Consider the following 15,958-nt stretch of genomic DNA (forward strand, 5'->3'; position numbering starts at 1 on the left):
ACTGAAACTCCACCTTACTAGAATGACATGCTTGGCACATGACTAGTTAGTGGCAGACTTTAAACTTAGACCAGTCTCTTCATTCCTCTCCCCTAAAATTTGTGCTAGAGGAGCCTGTCTCTTTGAACTGCTATTTAAGGCTCTTCCTTAGCTATTGCCCGACAGGAGGATGGGTGCCTCGAATCTCCTCCACCCACTAGGAAGAGAGGAAGGGGGAAAACATCAACAGGAAGGGGAGCGGATCCTGAAAAAGCAAAGAAGAAAAAGAGGGGGACACAGGAAGGCTCATCCTAGCCTGATTGAGGATTCACCACCATTTTCACAATTCGCTTCATCTGCTCTGAATTAATGTTCTCTGGGGTCCTTTTCTTGACTCAATACCAAAGAAGTGAATACAATCCTAAATGTTTTTTTCCTGCACCAAATGTATACCATATTATTGAGCCTAAAGGAGATCCATCGCTATACACCAAGCCAAAAATAATGTTTCATAAAATTAGGGCATTTTTCCAACTATTGTTTTTTGGGGACTATGTAGTCATATAGCAAGACTTTCTAAAAAGACTAAACAATTTTCACTTTGCTGAAAAAAAATTGAAAGTTTTCATGTTTGCTCAAAAACATGTAAGGGGGGGGAAAGCAATTATAAAACAAAAATAATATTGAGATCCAGAAAAAAGGAACAACAATGTATTTGTTTTTAAATAGGTTATAAAAAGCGATGATCCAGTTAGAAACCACTGGTCAGTGTATATGGTAGAAAAGCAATATCCATTCTTCTGCCATCTTTTCAGTTTCAGTAGAGCTGATGTGAGATTTATCAGCAGGAGATCACCCAAACCCATCTGCAGGAATGGCTAATTCAGTCATAAAAACAAGCAGAGTTCAGGTATCAGGGAAGAATACACTGGTATTTCCCTGTTTTTAAATATTTAGTTTTCATAGGAGGCCTTATGGGGGTGGGGACGTTTACAAGAGGAAATGAGAGTTTTCCCAAGGAAATAAGTGCCTTGCAGCATAGTCAATATAAGACAGGGCATATTCAGTATAAGACAGGGTGCCCTTCTCCTAAAATACACTCAACAAAAGCATGTTGATACTTTCCTCACCTGGGGTATTTGGTTCCGATTCTCTTTCCACGCAGCAGAGACGGCTATAACTGGCCAATCCTTTCTAAAGTCTGTCACTTGAGAACTGCAAAGAATGTTAATAAATGCCATAAGTAAAATAAAATCTATAGCTCAAATGTGTGAAAGATCCTGGCTGAAAGAAAATTAGAATGGTTTCTTTGCTACCAGTTCTTCAAACTCCCTTAATTTGCTAATGTGAACAGAGAATCTCCAAGAAGAGGATCTAATAAGTGTGTTCCCATTTGTTTGGCATCTTTTTTCTTAGAGCAGTTTTTGGAGCCGGGGGGACATGCTTCACATGTCAATAAAGAACACTCTGCTATTCAATGCCTGGTTTTCCATGTGAGATATATATATATGCAGCCTATTTGAATCACCAAGGAACTGGCAAAAACCCTACCCATTTATGGTAAAGAGAAAAAATTCCCTTTTATTTTTAACTATATTAGGCATATAAACATCCTACAGCATAAAATCTACACACAAATATTCTTCCACCCACTGGGAAGTCACTCTTCTAGGATTCTACTTTTCTATTACTATTAGATTCCCTTTCTTGACATTTGAGGTCTCTAATTAGCGAGAATCTGATTTTTTTCAGTATTTTTTTTTTAGAAGAAGGAAAAATAATGACTCCAAATAAATATCGGACATGGTAGAGTGGTACATTTAAGCCTTAATGAAGCAGACATATAGATCTGAATGGGTATTCGGGGTTCAGAATTTAGAAACTGGGATATTGCGCTATGCAAATGAGCTAATATCACCTACCGTCAGTGACTCCCACAGCCCTGGAGCTGGGGTCTCACCAGGCTGTCAACACCACTACCGAACTGCTAAGGGATTTTCCTGCTTCCCTGCTCAAGTACAACGGAAAGACTGTGTGCTAAAACTTCAAATTAGTAAGAGGGAAGGGAGAAAAAAAAAAAAAAAACAACCCATGATAATTTGTTGAAATCATAAACTGGGAGGATTACTTTTTACTTCTTCCTCCTGCTTTGTTTCCCTCCTCGGTTTAACATAGTATCAAAGCCAAATTTTAAAAGTATCTTAACTTATTATTTATATGGTCATCAGAATCAGGGCGGCATTGAAGCGTAGAGAAAGTACGTATGTATGTTGTGACCCCCAAAATACCGCTCCTACCTATTCTGAAGCCCTGAAACATTGAGAACTGGAACCAAAGATAAGGCCTGTCTTCTTGGAGAAGTCTGTCAGGTGTGGCCTTATGTAATAGAATGCTTTACATTAAAATTACACTTGACTCATAGAGATTCACACAACTGTGAAGGCACTCGACACCTAAAGAATCAAATTGCTTTGGAAAAATAAAACTGTATCCCTAGAGGTTTTACTTTATAGTTTTGTTTGTGATAGAAGTGGTTTGAATTATATATAAACAATATATATACATATGTATATACCATTCACTTTTGTCTACCCATTTAATGTACCACACAGCGCTAAGCACTCCATAAGTATTTGGTGAATTGAATACATCAATATTCTTGACACTGACAAGAATTTAAATTTTTAAAAACAAAATGAAGGAGTTCCCGTCGTGGCGCAGTGGTTAACGAATCGGACTAGGAACCATGAGGTTGCGGGTTCGGTCCCTGCCCTTGCTCAGGGGGTTAACGATCCGGCGTTGCCGTGAGCTGTGGTGTAGGTTGCAGACGCGGCTCGGATCCCGCGTTGCTGTGGCTCTGGCGTAGGCCGGTGGCTACAGCTCCGATTCAACCCCTAGCCTGGGAACCTCCATATGCCGTGGGAGCAGCCCAAGAAATAGCAACAATAACAACAACAACAACTACAACAACAACAACAACAAAAAAAGACAAAAAAAAAATGAAGCAAAATCAGAGCATTTTTCTACAAAAGATAGAATGAATTGATGGCGAATGTGTCTGAAATTTTTATTCAGTGTGGCTTAGAAAGGTGGCCCCCAGAGTAATGGGATGAGTGAGTCCTGATCCTGGGATAAGGCACACAAACTGCACTGAAAGAAGTAGGTTGAAGTTCGTCTGTTCTGACCACATAGGCGGTGCCTGGGCTGGTGTGTCTGACACTGTGTTGCTATACTAGTTACCAAACAGAAAGCTGAGTTACGTATAATCTTTGCTTTGTACATAATGATTTAACCCTAGTTCTCTAGTACCAATCCTGAGGCAAACCAAAATATTTCTAATTGAAAGCATCACTCATGGTTCTTCGGAACGCTTACTCAAAAAATTTCTAGTAGGTTGAAAAATGGATTCCTAAGAGACCTCCAAATCCTGATCCCTGGAAATTATGAATATTACCTTATGTATAAGAAAAAAGGACTTTGCAAATATGATTAAGGTAAGGACCTTGACATGGGGAGATTATTATCCTGGATTATCCAGTCGGGCAGTAAATGCCATCACATCCCTATGCGATGCCTTAAGTGACTTAAATGTACCCTTACAAGAGAGAGATTGGAGACAGACACGTGGAGGAGAAAGTGATATAAAGATAGAGCAGAGATGGGAGTGATGAGCCGTGAGCCAAGGAATGTTGGCTGCCACTAGAAGTTCTTCCCTAGAGCTTCCAGAGAGAGTGTGGCCCTGCCAACACTGTGATTTCGGGCCTCTAGCCTCCAGAACTGTGAGAGAATACATTTCTGTTGTTTTAAGCCACCAAATTTGTGGTAACTTATTAGAGTTGCCACAGAAACCTGTGGTATGGTTTCCCCTCAAAGAAATTACAGATTAGGAAGGGCAGTAACACAGGTTCATAAATGACAGACCTTGGGGACTATAACAGAATTATCGCTCAGCAGGATTTTTCAAATATGTGCCCCTGTGAATCAGCCTGATGCAGCCTTTGGGTGTTCTGAGGAGAACGAAGGCTGCGAGGAAATGGTATATCGATCCAGCTTCCCAACCAACATTCCTCCAGCACTGTGCCTTCAAAGGGCTGCAAGTCTGCTGTAAGAAACGGATCTCACAAGCTTCAGGACATCTGGTGGGTTCTTGAGCCGTCAGAGGGCCTCAGTCACCTCCAGCCATGAGCAGCTTCAATCTGAAGCTCCGTGAAGAGTGGCTAAAGCAGAGTGGGATCTGAGGGAGTTCCCTATGGAACCCATGTGGTCTGCTTCCATGGTGGCCAACAAGAACTTGAGGAGATCATTATTTTTAAAGTCTTAGTTAGAAACAGAATGCAAGGCTTTCAAGTATAAATAAAACCTGCTATAAAGAAGTTACATTCACAGAAGCAAATTTCAGCTTCACAAAAGGATTTTTTTAAAAATATCTTTTGGAAAATTTCATTCTACTTTTCTTAACATATTTAAATAATATAAAGAAACTATAACAAGTTGTTCCCCCAAAAAACCTCCCTGTAGCCATCCCCAAATCAGCTGCTATTTACCTTCAGTGTGCCGTATCATTTTTGTGTGTGCTATGATATAAAAAAAGGTTTAGAACTACTGATACAGAGAGACAAGGGGCTAAAACCAGATCCTTGTGGGATATCTACATTACAGGAGAGCATGGTGGAGAAAAGACACAGGGAGAACAGGCATTTGGCATTTGGCAGACAGACATATGATAAGCCTGCCTCAATCTCCCCATAAGGTGGAAAATGTCCCCATAGGAAGTGGGACTAGACACTGGGCCACCAAAACAGATAATAATTGTCCACAACATATCAACAATGTCAAATGTCACAGAAAAGTGAAAGACTGAAAAGTTATTGCTGGATTTGATCATTAGAAAGCGCTAGAACTCCTGGCAAGATCAGTACCAGGACTGCCTTGAAAAAGCACACGCCACACGGAGTGGAGGTGTGAATGGAAGAGAGAAGATGGAGACAGAAAGAATAAACTGCTCTTTTAAGGTTATTGTTGATGGTACTGAGAGAAAAACAGTGGAAAGGGAGGGACCAAGGATCAGGAGCCCCTTTGTGATTTGTGAGACGTGTGTCCGTGTCTTTATACCTTTCAGGTAAACAGCAAGCCCGGGGGAGAGTTTAAAGATGCAGATACTTGTAACTGTAGAGGAAGGAATACACTTGATAGAGAAGAGTTCCTGAAGGAGCTGGAGGGGATGAGATTGAGCCCAGATAAAAGGGTTGACCTTGGGCAGGCTGGGAAGGCAGGCAAGGATGGGGGAATAACTTTATCAATCAGATCTGAGGAAGTCAAAACGGCTCCATTTGGAATATCTCCTCTGTTTCCTAGGGATGAAGATTAAGCCATATTAGAAACGAAAAAGGTCACTGGGTCTGGCAATTGGAAGGCCATTTGGGACCTGTGAAAGGGCAGTTTTAGTGCTTCATTGAGCAGATCCTTATCATAGTGGTGACTAGAGTACTAGAATGGGGGTCCTGATACAGGAGTCCTGGAGTCTCGGTTTAGTTCTTCACCAGATTAGCTCTTCCTAAGTGAAGGCACCTTTAGGGACTTGTTTCCCCAAAGTGAAAAGGCAGGATGAAATGATGACTACCAGGTCATGTCCGACACTTACAAAATTTAAATATTATATATAAGGCACAGGGCTAGCCACTGTAGGAAACATAAAAATGTGACAAAGGCAGGGACTGGGTCCTCAAAGGCATCATTGCCTGCAAAAGCAAATTATTACTAGTAAAAAGTCATCTTTCCAGGGTCAAGTTCAACTGTCAGGGGAAAGCACTGAAATTTATATTTGATGGGAAAATATGTGACCAGTTTCTGGTATGATTTTTTAAAACTCCTCAGTGTCAAACCTGGACTGAAAAATTCAAGACCTCTGACTGCGTAACAAAGGTATTCATATGAAAAATCTGAGGAAAGAATGAGCCACAAAGTTAGGGGTCTTATTAAGTGGAAGGATTTGTTATTGGTTTGAATACCATGGGTATATGCTGAGCCTGTCCTTTGGGATGTTTAGTACAATCCACTTGATGGAAAGTTGTGATTGCACATGTTATATTTTTTAAGGCAAAATAAAGCTGTCAACTCCCGAACTAAAGGAACAGAAAATATAAGCACACATAATGAAGACTGTAGAAATTTGATATAAAAAAGTATTATGTTGTCTGATACATCGTCCCATCAACATGTTCATCATAACACGTTCTTTTGTTCTATCCTATTGAGACTTTCTGGCTGTCTGTTTATACACTGACTTTACACCTCCCACCATAAAGCTTAGAAACATTGACGAACATCTTGCCGTGCTCTAAAATGATGCAGCACGAGGAGGAGGACATTTCTATTGCTTTAATCGCTATAGAAGTGCTCACATAGTTAATTTGTTCAGTTTCAAGTCTCTGGTATCTGTCACTCCTTTTGAATATACTGATATCTAGGCTGAGCTCCCTTTCCCAAAAGGGATCCTAAGTATAGCTCTGATTAGATCACAAGTGCTACCAATTAAGCTCTTTGTAGACGAGGTATATTTGAAACAGTAAGGATCATCAATCCAGAGGTGTGTCTGTACCATTCCAATACATGATCCAGACCAACCCGGCTCCCATCAGTAACTAATTCTCCATCGTGGTAAATTAGGTTGTGGGCATTTACCTCTTCCCCCTCCCCAAAGCCCCGGCTTCTATGTCTAAGCTCTTCTATGTCTGAGCTCCTCCCTAAGGGGATGAGATGTTTCCTTTTTTCGCTTCCAGCACAAGATTGTGTTGCAGGAAAGGCAGTTGAGCAGCCAATTGACTGTGCAATTTAGAGTTGAGAAGACCTGACTGCAAACCCTTCCCCTGCCACTTATTAGCTATGTCTAGCAATTACTTAATCAGGTGGAGTGGGATTTTTCTGAGTACTTTCAAATCTCTGTTCTGGAGTCTTATTTTTCCAAATTATAAAAGTTAGAACAAGAATCACTGTATATAGATTTTTTTATCTTTGATAGAACAAAATAGAAACTGTCCAACGAGGAATCATTAGTGTTCAAGTCAAGCAAAAATAAGGCATTTAAATATCTCTCTGAATGACCAAAGGACTCCTGTTTCTGACAAATTTACTAACTGAGTCAATGCACAGTTCCACCCCATTTGGGGATCTGATATGAGGCCAAACCCAGTCCAACTGTAGTGCAGGACAGAGTACATTCTAGAACTTTTTTCTCCCAAGAGGTCACTGCTGTTACCTCTATAGAACCTGATGAACTTCAATTAAAACTCCCAAAGTAGGAGTTCCCGTCGTGGCGCAGTGGTTAACGAATCCGACTAGGAACCATGAGGTTGCGGGTTCAGTCCCTGCCCTTGCTCAGTGGGTTAACGATCCGGCGTTGCCGTGAGCTGTGGTGTAGGTTGCAGACGCGGCTCGGATCCCGCGTTGCTGCGGCTACAGCTCCGATTCAACCCCTAGCCTGGGAACCTCCATATGCTGCGGGAGCGGCCCAAGAAATAGCAACAACTACAACAACAACAACAAAAAAGACAAAAGACAAAAACAAACAAAAAAAAAAAACCTCCCAAAGTAAATTTACAATATTCTGGACCCACATCTATTCCCTTAGTCAAGTTGAGATTCCAAGGACAGACATCAATTTCCTGTGCTAGTCAGTTCCGACTGTGTATCTATCACTGAACCATCACAATTTCAGAAAATAGCACCCCAGTACTACTAATGTGAATTTCTCTGCTATGAATGTCTAACCTCTAAAGAAATAGCTCTAACCTCAGAAATCAATGTGTTTGTTTAAAAAATGTACTCTATATTAATCTCTTCTTATAAATACTATATTAATGATACAACACTACAATAGCCAATTCTTTTAAAAAGGATTTTTATTTCTCTCAATTTCATTTTCAGCATTGGATTCAAAATCAATGGCATTCAGTCGTAAACAGTGTTGTACACATATTATCTCATTTGATTTTCAGATTGCTGTCCCTGTCTTGCAGATGAGGAATCAGATTCATGCCACAATGCTGGTGTGAAATAGGTATCTACTGAATGAATGAGTGGATGGATGGATGAAGTCAATCGATGAATTGATTTTAAGTAATTTGTCCAAGGTTGAATAGTTAGAAAGATCACACTTGAGCCTGTAACTCTGGACCACTGTCCTTTCCCCTGCATCACACTCCCTCTGCTCTTGACGACGCAAGAAAAGTTGAACCTAATGGTCATATCAAATACAGATTCAGAAGAACGTGATTAATCTTCCTCTCAAAAACATGTGGAAATGGTAATTCCAGAGTCCAAGGAAATATAGTGAAATGCTGTTCATTATGATTAAGAACTGGAAATTCTCGTTTCTTTCTCTCTTCCTCGGGTATGCTCCAAAGAAGGCTTATCTTTTCACATTTCAATACATATTGTTACGTACTTCCATTCCTGGAACTTTTCTAGTTGTTGAAAATCCAAGCAGATCTCATGTAGTATGCAGCTGTGGGCTCAGAAGAGTAAGGAGGAGTGCTTTAGAAATCAGCCAGATACACTGTATAGATGGTGCATCCCTTTTCCAGTATGATTTGTGTAGGAAGAAAAATGCAGTGATCCCAGAACAAAAAAGCCTTCACTTTCCTTACCACGGAGCAAAGTTTCTTCAGAAATCCAAAGGTCTCAATTGAGAGGACCCCTTAATTGATATATAGAACGGAGTTTTTATAAAGCATGATGAGGAACTGAGTCACCATTAGAGGGGCCAGAAATCCGGGTTTCAGCCCTTTCCATAATATCTTTAAGTATAATCGTCAAGCGAGCACTGGACAAACACCAAAGTGAAAAGGGTACCGCCTTATTCCTCATTACATTTCCTTCATAAAATTATGACCCATTTCCTCCTGCACTAAGGTCAGGAGAAGCTAAATAGTGCTGCATTACTTGACAAGCTCATATCCTGAAGAACATAGTTGATTTATTCACTAGCATTAAAAAGCGACTAAGATGTTACCCTTTGAAAGGAAAGACATTCAATAACCTGTGTGCTATATTAATTTTTTAAGACAATAGGATGCTGAGACCTGTTCTCAAGTTTTATTACCCACCTTTAAAGACTCAGTGAGGATTAAGACTCGATCACTTCCTGAAACATTTACCAGTACCACCTGGGAATGAAAGACTCATCATGGGAGTGAGGAACATGAATCGTAAGGGGTCAAATGGGGCATTAATGAAGCATCTAACTATGATCTTGGTTTTCCTTAAACAGTCACCAAAGAAGCTGGATTCATTGCAATGCTGTGGCACGTGTGTGCTGTGCCATTCTTGGCCTCGTGGTTGTCATTAAACACATTCAAGGATGGAAATGTATGGTGTCCTAATTTTGTCCAAAGAACCATTAAAAAAATGTGTATCCATGGAGTTCCTGTTGTGACACACTGGAAACGAATCCAGCTATTACGCATGAGGATGTAGGTTTAATTCCTGGCCTCGTTCAGCGGGTCGGGGATTTGGCATTGACGTGAGCTGTGGTGTGGGTCACAGACATGGCTTGGATCTCATGTCATGGTGGCTGTGGTATAGGCCATCAGCTGTAGCTCTGATTCTCCCCCTAGCCTGGTAACACATATGCCACAGATGCGGCCCTTAAAATAAAAATACAAATAAAAATAAAACATATCCTCCATCCCACCCATTCTTCCCCAGTAAAATGCAGAGAAGCCATCCTCAAAGGGGTACACAGTGTTGCTGGGAGAAAACACGAGAATCACAGGCTTCTGTGTTCTCCAACTGCAAATCTCCTCAGCAACTTCTCAGATTTGGTGTGTGCAGCCCTGTAGTATATGAATGAAAGGACAAAGTCAAGTCCAAAACTGATCCTAGCTGCCATATGGAGTCTTATCCCTGCTCCCCCAAAAGGAAGCTACATCATACTTAATAGTGGTTAATCCTTTATTTATTTTTTTTAAAGAATGCTGTTTCTCAAAATTGTGAATACTTTTTACAGGTCCGAACCAGAGATTAAGTCGTACAGCTTTTAACAGAAACAAGGGTAAAGTATGCTAGGACCCAACAGAGCAACGTTTTCTTTTCTGACACCTGAAGCATATGGAGTGCAATTGCAGGCAGTTACAACCCATGCTGCAGCTGCAGCAAAGCCAGATCCTTAACCCACTGTGCCAGGGACTGAACCTGCATCCCAGGGCTCCAGAGATGCCGGCGATCCCACTGTGCAAAGGCGAGAACTCCAAGACAATTTTTTAAAAGAAACTACTTGACAACGAATTGCCGTGGTTATTGTATTTTCTGGCTAATTGAAGATTTAGCACAAAAACTTCTGTTTAAATGGTGGTTGTTTTCTACATTTCTACATTCTATTAGATGTTTTCCTACCTTAATAAGTATAGTATATTAAGACTGCTCTGCAAGTTTTACAGAGTTCACAGGAAGAGCAGGGAGGTGTACCCAGGTGAATATTATTATACATGGTGTTACAGGAGGGGAGACCACCAGCAGAGGATCCCCACCAAACTCAAGAAGGGTGAGGGTGTGGAGAGAGCTCGATCGAGAGGGTCTCTCTGCTTCTAAGACAGTGGTTCTTAACCTTTCTATGGCCACAAACTCCTTAATTATCTGGTAAAATATGAATTCCTTCCCTGCCAAACTCTATACACAGATGAAGTTTTGCATCTAATTCCACTGGAATCTACCCATGGAACCAGGATCAGGTATTCCTAACTCTTCAAGTTTCCTTATTTACCAAATGTATAAAAACAAATTTCTTTCTTTATTTTCCTATTTCTCCCAAGGGGTGACAGACAGGGGGAAAAAATCGTCCTACCTAAATCTCTAATTGAGAAGGCATTACTTTTAGCTTTATGCTTATCTAATTATTTTTCTGTATAAAGCATCTATAGAAATATGCTTTTCAAATTCCTCTAATACCCCAAGAAGCAAGTGGGGCATGCAGAGTTATTTACACCTCATAGGTCAGGTTACAGGAGCACAAGGAGTTGCGCTGCAGAGATAAAACTAAAAGTCCTGCCTTTTGGCTTAGCATTCTTTCCACTAGGTCAGCTTTCAAACTGACCTCCGAGAAACCCTTTGGGGACCCACAGAGTTGGGGAAACTGAGCATTTAGGTTTTGCTTGTTTTTTGATTTTACATGTTGGATTTGTTTGTGATCGTGCTTTAATAAAGAGCTACATTTATTTGGTTAAATAAGTATTATAATGTGAAAAAGTCCGTAAACATTTGGGTAAATCTATGACACAAACACCATATAAAGTTTCTTAATAAAAGCCCAGGTTAAAAGAAGGTAGACTCCTTGCTTGATTTCATAGGCGTGAACAAAGATGAGGTGAAACGAATCTGAAGAGTCAGGGATGATGCTGGTCCCTGAGGAGAACAGGTGCTAAAGTAATGGGCTAGATCACGGGCAGGAGCCCAGCTTTCTTTTCTGAACAGAGCAGACCAAGCAGATAGAAAGCAGCAATGTCCACCCCCCCAAAACTGCACCATGGGTCAAGAAAAAGAGGGAAAGAGCAGGGAAGACTTAGGCTGGGGTTGGGGGAATAGAGGTGTATGGGGTACAGAGGAGAGAATTGATGAAAGGGAAGAGAACTGAAGAAAAATAGAGAAATATATGAGGAAGTAATATAGTACGGCTTTATGACTTATTGGATATGGGAGTGAGAAGGCAGGCTAAGGGAAGAGAATGATGATTTCCAGGTTTCCGTTCCCGGGGCTGGGTACTGAGATTCAGAACACAGAGCAGAAGGGAGTTCATGGGGGAAGAAGAAGAACTTAATTTGGGACACGCTGGAGTGGCTGTGGGATGTTCACGGAGGGATGTAGACCTGACAGTAGGTGTATGAGTCTGGCAGCTGAAAAAGGAAAGGACTGTCTGGCCTGAGGATATTTGGAGTCACTGGCATCCAAGTATATATTAGAGCCATGAGAGCAGAAGACAGCAACCAGAGAGTATGGATGCGAGACAGGAGGAAGGGCGTGGGCATAATTGTGGGGAATACCACGGAAAGGCCCACAACAGAAGTGGCAAAGGAGGCCAAAGACATGAGAAAAACCAACTGAGTATCCGAGGGAAAATAGAATTCAAGATGAAATTCACATTCTGCAGCAAGGACTGGAAATAACGGAAGCAAAGAACGGAAAATTGTCCTTTGAATTTAGCATTTAAGAAGGCATTGGGAAACTAACCGAGGGCAGATTGACAGAGTGTTGGAAAACTGGAGTTTGAGATATCTGAAATGGAATATTCCAATGACGAGAAAACCCAGAGGGGAGAGGGCTACACCCAAGCAGTAGAGCACCAAGATAGAAAGAAAGTAAGGATCAATAAAGTTAAGGTCGCAGAACATCGAACTAGACGTGTGGTAGAAATACGTGGCTGCTTGTGCAGCTGGGAATCACTGAAGGAGAAGTACCAAAGTCTCCAGGGGTGTGTGGACAGCCGGACCCCTACCAAGAGTTAGGGGAGGGACAGAGGGTGGTGTGGTCACAGTGCCTAAGCATTAAAAGAGGACAAGTGCTGACGCAAGGAGATGGGTAAAATAATGGGAATCAGCAGATGGGGAGCCTGGTGGATACCCAACAACCCCACCTGTCACCACCAGCAGCAGACCTGAAAGAAACATCAGGTGTAGGGGAACTCGTCCTTCCCGCTGGTAAGAGCTGAAAGAGATATGGCATCTTGTAGGAAAGAACGGGGAAGTGAATGTTCTATGAAGGTGTTAAAGAAAAAGAAGGGGTTCTTTAAAATAGAACGTGATTCCCAAGTAACTAACTGGAAGGACTGTGGGCCAATAAAGCCTAAGAGCCAGAGAGACAGGGTCCTGAGCCAAAGAGTAGAGGTACATACAGAAGCGACGGTGGGTAACGGGGAGGAGAGGTGGAGGTACGTGACAGGACGCAGGGATGGAACTGGTTGATCTCAATACCCAGACTCAGGCACAGATTGTAGGTGTCTGAATGAACCTGGCATCCCTCAGGGACCTGGATGGGGTGGCAGGGATGGCTTGCACCTCCTAGTTTTTCTGGCTGAGTTTTTTTTTTTTCCCTCAGAGAAAATGGTTAGAAGGTGAAATGAGATTTAGGATGCGACAACTAAAAAATGTTGCTCGCCATCCTGCTCTACAAGGATTGAGTCATTAGCCCCTGCAGCTGCTGGTTTTTAACACAGCCTGAAAGGAGTTCAGGGTGAAGATAAAAAAGGAGGCACTCTGTGGAGTGCCAGTCGTGGCTCAACAGAAATGAATCTGACTAGCATCCATGAGGACGCAGGTTTAATCCCTGGCCTTGCCCAGTGGGTTAAGGATCCAGCGTTGCTGTGAGCTGTGGTGTAGGCCAGCAGCTACAGCACGGATTCAACCCCTAGCCTGGGAACCTCCTCTGTATGCTGCAGGTATGGCCCTAAGAAGACCAAAAAAAAAAAAAAAAATCTCCCTGTGCTCTTGGAAAGCTGGCAGAACAAGCCTTCAGACAGTTAAATATTTTCAGAAGAAAATTTTTATGAACCTGTATTCTTGCATCTCCCCATTCTTAGCAAAGCACTAAAACCGTTAACTAAGATCACTGTTCCTCGGTGACTAGCACCAACCTTCTACTAAGATGTGTGCGTGGTTGCACACGCCCCCTTAACTAAAATCACAAATACACTGACCTCCCCCCTTACGTCTTGGAACAGTTCCTCAAACGCTCTGAGAGGCTGTCCCCCAGGCTATAATCCTCAGTAAGACACTGAGTGAACTAGACTCATCGCTTGTGTGTGTGTGTGTTTAAGCCAACAGACGGTCAAGTGAAGAATGGTATAAACAGAGCCTCAGAGTCTGCCTCGGCATTGCACATCCTTTCCTTCTCCTCAGGGTTACTTTTTCCCCCTTGAATCACTATCATGGCACCTTATTATAAGACTGATTTTTCTTTGCCAATTTGGCTTCTTTGAAGATAGATCAAGTAACCCTGTTGGGGTTTTTTTGTTGTTGTTTTTTGTTTTTTTCCCTTTCTTTTTAGGGCCGCACTCGCGGCACATGGAAGTTCCTTTTTAGGGCCCCACCCGTGGCACATGGAAGTTCCCAGGCCAGGGGGCGAATAAGAGCTACAGCTGCGGCTGACGCCACAGCCACAGCAACTCAGGATCTGAACCTTGTCTGAGACCTACACCACAGCTCACAGCAATGCTGGGTCCCTGACCCACTGGGAAAGGCCAGGGATTGAACCTGCATCCTCATACTAGTGGGATTTGTTTCTGCTGAGCCACAATGGGAACTCTCCCCATGGTGGTTTTTTTTTTTTTTTTTCAATTTTTATAGTTGATTTATGGTATTCTGTCCATTTCTGCTACCCAGCAGAGTGACCCAGCTATACATATATACATGCATTCTTTTTCTCATAATATCTTCCACCATGTTTCATCACAAGTGACTGGATATAGTTCTCTGTGCTACTCAGCAGGACCTCATTGCTTATCCATCCTAAAGGTAATAGTTTAAGTATTCCTTCTTGATGCCCAGAAGCCAAGGAGCAGCAACTGACAGAAGTGGAGTGGGAGAAGGGAAGGTCAGTGGATGACTAAGAGGGCTGCCTAGATGGGAGATGTCATCATCAGAGGAGGTGCTGGCTTTTTCCTTCAATCCAATTTTTTAAAATTTGCGACAGCGCAACAAGGGTCAAGAAAGAGCTCTCATTCTGATTAGCATCCCATATGCTCTTTCTCATCAAGCCCCCTTCTTCCAGAACCCTCAACAGTCCCCTCCACTATCTCCCTTCCTTCATGCATCCTTTCATATTCATTGAGAACATCTGCTTGGGCGAAGCCCTGAGTTTGATGCTGAAGGAGGAATATAAAAACGCCCTTGGAGTAACGGGGCAATGACAGCTGAGAGACAAAGGGGCAAAGGGGAAGGACAGACTTGGAGGCCTGGGTATGAACACTAGCTATTCCATTTAGTAATTGTGAGTTTGGACAATATACCTAACCTGATCACATATCAAATGGAGATAATAATACCTACTTCAGAAAAATCATTTGACAATTAAGCGAGTTAAGTCAAAGTGCTTTTTAAATTATAAAATGCCATATTATGGCATGTGGCAAGGGAATCAAGAAAGGTCCAGAGAGTGGCTTGGATATTCATAGGAGAGAGTCCACCCCCACCTCATGTTACAGCTGATACTTTCCTTATGCTTTTACTATTTATAACAGATAGAAATCACAGCTCCACGTAAACAGTCCCAGAACTTCTTCTCAGGTAAAGTAGGCCAACAGTCTGCTCGGTGGTATTTCGTAAGCTAAAATTGTAAGTCACAAATAACTTATTCTTCATGCCTAGTAAAGGGCTTAATTCGGGCAGGAGCCAAGTAAATAATTTTATGTATTGAATCATGGGGTAGATAGAAGACTTCCCACAGAGACAAGAAAATCTTGTATATCTTTAGCCTCCGAGAACTTACGACGGTGACCACATAAATGTCACTGTGAGAGTTGAACTTTTTTTCATATATTGCTATCTTAAACCCTCTTATACTCCCAAGCTCCTTCCAACCCCCCATATCTGAATATATGAATAATTTTTGAAGTGCAGCAAGTTTTCACACTTGCGAGTAAAAGCCAACTCCATTACTATTTTATAATCCGAAGAAAATTGAAAGGAATGCTGATTCCAGTCCAAGAAAGTCATTTTATCTGAATTGCTTAAAGCACTCCTTATTCATACTTGTGAATCATGGGTGTAAAAATACACATACAGAATCTGTCAGAAAATGTGAACGTCTTTAAAAACACCTTTATGTGAGAAATCATTAACATAAGATGGTGAGGTATGAAGTCAAATGAACTGCATAGATAAAAGCATAAGCAGACATTACTCAAAGCAACTTATGAAGGATACACATTTGAGAGAAAGGCTTGCTAACCTGTACCGAATATTTGCTTTGTAGTAAGTATAGTTATTGCCATTGA

The sequence above is a fragment of the Phacochoerus africanus genome, chromosome 13 (genome assembly GCF_016906955.1).
Source record: "Phacochoerus africanus isolate WHEZ1 chromosome 13, ROS_Pafr_v1, whole genome shotgun sequence".
NCBI classification, from domain to species: domain Eukaryota; kingdom Metazoa; phylum Chordata; class Mammalia; order Artiodactyla; family Suidae; genus Phacochoerus; species Phacochoerus africanus.